The sequence below is a fragment of the Ambystoma mexicanum genome, chromosome 2q, assembly GCF_040938575.1.
Source record: "Ambystoma mexicanum isolate Mex_15411 chromosome 2q, UKY_AmexF1_1, whole genome shotgun sequence".
NCBI lineage: Eukaryota > Metazoa > Chordata > Amphibia > Caudata > Ambystomatidae > Ambystoma > Ambystoma mexicanum.
In genome coordinates, this window is record NC_090924.1 from 322,330,379 (window position 1) to 322,334,436 (window position 4,058).

Consider the following 4,058-nt stretch of genomic DNA (forward strand, 5'->3'; position numbering starts at 1 on the left):
GAGCAAAAGGATTACACAAAGGAAAGGGAGTCAGTGAATCAAGGGATAGCACATCTGACTGTGAGTCTGTTAATTGTAAGTCCAAATCCTACCCGTTTCGACATTTTTCCAGGCTTTTTGTTTCATTTCTTAACAGATCCATTCCTATGTACCTCTGTGTTTTCAACAGAGTTTTCATTGTAAGGGAGGGACATACAGTATGCCTTAAACATTCCTGGCAGGGAAGACTCTATGTAAAAGCAAGAGTAGAGTACAGCTTAATAAATAATCAGCAGGACACTCTAGACCTTCCCCAAAAAACATAACATGATTTCTCTGCATGTATGTGCGTTGAACAGCGCAAGTAGTTTGGTTAATGTCAGTGGATAAATGTTACTTTCCCACAGCGCAGAACAAAATCACTTGTACAGGCTGCTTCTGCAAAAGCATTACCGCTGTAGAAAGCAGTGAAAAGGTGAGGCAGTGTGCAGTCACCCCTGACCCTTCACTGCCCTGATCGGCCACGATCGGCCAAGGACCTCTCTATGAGAGCTGAGGGTGGAGTTTTTCTGGACCTCGGTAACTTAGGGAGACATGGCTAAAGGGATCCTCAATCAATGGCCCAGTCTTTGCTTTGTGGCCTGTCCGAATATTTCTGTTCTCCAAATTACCTGCTGCTGCCCAGGTGTCAGCTGGTGAGATGGAATGACGTCCCAGGGATGATCCTGGCAGATGATTTGCATAGGCACACCCCCTCTCCCTCTGTCTTAGCCCTGCTTACTCCACAATAGCAAGTATCTGGGGAAAATATAGTGGTCGAGTTAGGGTAGCAGTAACTAGCCAATCTGAGAAAGTAAATCTGGGGCGCTTGGCGACTTGTGGGGAACAACTGCAGAGCTCAGTGCCCAGAACGTTGTGGCACAGGGAGGAGGTCTGTGGGATTTCAGTAACGTAGAGACATGCAACCTGGTCGGGAGTGCTTCAGGTCTTCTTCCTTGCATGTTCCAAGCAACTCAACAAAGCATCAACAGGCTGAGATACCAGCCAATGAGCCCCTTTCCACTTGATTTAAAGCCTAAAATCTTTTCCATGCAAACACATAGCCCCCAAATATCATATTTTCTTTGTTTTCTCTCTCTCAGTCTCTCTCACTCCCCCTCCCTCCTACCCTCCCTCCTTCCCGCCCTCACTCTTTCTCCCCCCCACAAACCTCCCTTTCCCTCTCACTCTTCCTCTTCCTCTCCCTACCATTCATTTTAAGTTTTCATGCACTGCAGCACATTGTGACAATGGTATTCCACAATGAAACTGTTTGTTGATTTCTTTTTGATTTCTGTAACTTTCAAACTAAAAGCAGCCAAATCCGGAGTACAACGCTCCGCTCCAATTAAAGATTAAGGCCTAGAAGCAAGTAAAGCTGTAGTTCAGAGCGATGTTTGCAAATAGCACCTTAAAGCAGTTTACGCTGGAGTGCACAACAAGGGGGAAAGTGATAATACTGAGTTTGGTAAAATGGGATAAAAAAAATCAAAAGACGCGTGCCACTTCTAAATGTGCAAGCCAAGAAATTGAAGGCGACGGGGCTGTTCATTCAGTCAATAGGACTCACAAGTAAAAGGCTCCTGAGGCATTAGTGTTGAATTTGGCTCAAAATGTATTGTGTTGTCGTGTAATATGTATGAACATACAATTTCAATCTTCATTAAAAAAAGATGTATTAAAAAAATAAAGCCTTGCAAATTAAGAAAGTTTCTGTCCTGTCATGTGCCAAAAATAGTGAATGCTTTACGAATGTGCGTGCCATCCTTTAGAGCAGGGGCCAATTTAATTTTCCCATTATCATTCCAATATTAGTACATGTGTTGCTGAAGCAAGCGCAAAGGGAGAGTCAATCAAACCATTGATTAGGACCTCCAGTCAAAGGTTTGCCATACCAAATGTCCTTATGTCAGAGGGCAGAAAGTCAAAACACCATTTAGATATCGGGTGGTATGAAATGAAGAGGCAAACAACAGTGAATAAGCATTCTTTGCTGCTGTATTGATCTGGTCCTAAAGGGGTTGGTTTAATGGCAATTATATTTAAAGATTCATGCTCCAGGGTGCTTGCAAAATGACACCAACCCCCTCCCCATCACAATGGCTGGGTGATGCAAGCCTGAGAACATCACAATAGACCCATAGACATGAGAACAACTCTGTACCTCTGAGTGTATGTGGGCCCATGGCTGTATCAAGGACAAGGCAGAACAGGAGGTGGCTTATGGCGCCAGTTCCAGAGGCTGTCCAATTGATCCCTGTAAGCAACAAATGTTGGACCATCCTTTAAGAGATTCTGAGGCTGATTTCAATGTTAACTTTGCTGCTGATTTTAGGATTGGTCAACCTTCGACCCAAATCTAGTTTGCTTGGATAAGCCCTGGAAATCTTTTACAGCTTGTACTGGTGGGAGATGATGTGAGTTTATCAAGAGCAACGGGATATGAGGCATGTGTGCCACAAAAAGCAGTTCTAGGATTTTTTATAAGAACGCCGCTTTAAGAAGGGAAGTTTGGACAACCCTACTGAGAGCAAAAGTATTACACAAAAGGTAAGGGGGTCAGTGGGTCAACGGATAGCACATTTGACTGCGAGTCCGTTTATTGTAAGTCCAAATACTACCAGTTTCGACATTTCCCAGGCTTTTTGTTTAATCTCTTAACAGACCCATTCCTATGTACCTCGGTTTTCATTGTAAGCGAGGGACATACCGTATGCCTTAAACATTCCTGGGCTGCGAAGACTCTATGTAAAAGAAACAGTAGCAGACATCTTAATAAATCATCAGCAGGACCCTCTAGACCTTCCCCAAAAAACATAAAATGATTTCTCTGCATGTATGTGAGTTGAGCAGCGCAAGTAGTTTGGTTAATGTCAGTGGATAAATGTCACTTTCACACAGAGCAGAACAGAATCACTTGTACAGGCCACTTCTGCAAAAGCATTACCAGTGTAGAAAGCAGTGAAAAGGTGAGGCAGTGTACAGTCACCCCCGACCCTTCACTGCCCTGATCGGCCACGATCGGCCAAGGACCTCTCTATGAGAGCTAAGGGTGGAATTTTTCTGGAGCTCGGTAACTTAGGGAGACATGGCTAAAGGGATCCTCAATCAACAGCCCAGCATTTGCTTTGTGGCCTGTCCGTATATGTCTGTTCTCCAAATTACCTGCCGCAGCCCAGACGTCAGCTGGTGAGATGGAATGACGTACCAGGCAGGATCCTGGCAGGTGATTTGCATAGGCACATCCCCTCTCCCTCTCTCTTAGCCCTGCTTACTCCACAGTAGCAAGTATCTAGGGAAAATACAGTGGTCGAGGTGGGGTATCAGTAACTAGCCACTCTGAGAAAGTAAATCTGGGGCGCTTTGCGACTTGTGGGGAACAACTGCAGAGCTCAGTGCCCAGAACTTTGTGGCACAGGGAGGAGGTCTGTGGGATATCAGTAACTTGGAGACATGCAACCTGGTTGGGAGTGCTTCAGGTCTCCTTCCTTGCATGCTCCAAGCAACTCAACAAAGCATCAACAGACTGAGATACCAGCCACAGAGCCACTTTCCACTTGATTTAAAGCCTAAACTCTTTTCCATGCAAACACATAGTCCCCAAATACCATATTTTCTTTGTTTTCTCTCTCTTTATCTCTCTCTACCTCCCTCCCTCCCTCCTGCCTTCCCTCCTGTCCTCTCTCTTTTCCCCCCGCCCCGCTCCCTCTCCCTCTCACTCTTCCTCTTCTCCCTTCCATTCATTTTAAGTTTTCATGCACTGCAGCACATTGTGACAATGGTATTTCACAATGAAACTGTTGGAAAGTTACAGAAATCAAAAAAGAAATCAACCAACTAAAAGCAGCCAAATCCGGAGTACAATGCTCAGCTCCAATTAAAGATTAAGGCCTAGAAGCAAGTAAAGCTGTAGTTCAGAGCGATGTTTGCAAATAGCACCTTGAAGCAGTTTACGCTGGAGTGCACAACAAGGGGGAAAGAGATAATACTGAGTTTGGTAGAATGGGATCGAAAAACAAAAGAAGCGTGCCACTTCTAAA

At 44.8% G+C, this 4,058-nt stretch overlaps 1 non-coding gene across 1 annotated transcript; it reads right to left on the reverse strand.

The window, feature by feature from the left end:
• Window positions 1–1,748: 1,748 nt before the first annotated feature.
• On the reverse strand, window positions 1,749–1,855 carry LOC138570525 (U6 spliceosomal RNA). Its single transcript, XR_011303566.1, has one exon. It is a non-coding gene; the product is annotated as a U6 spliceosomal RNA (small nuclear RNA).
• Window positions 1,856–4,058: the final 2,203 nt, after the last annotated feature.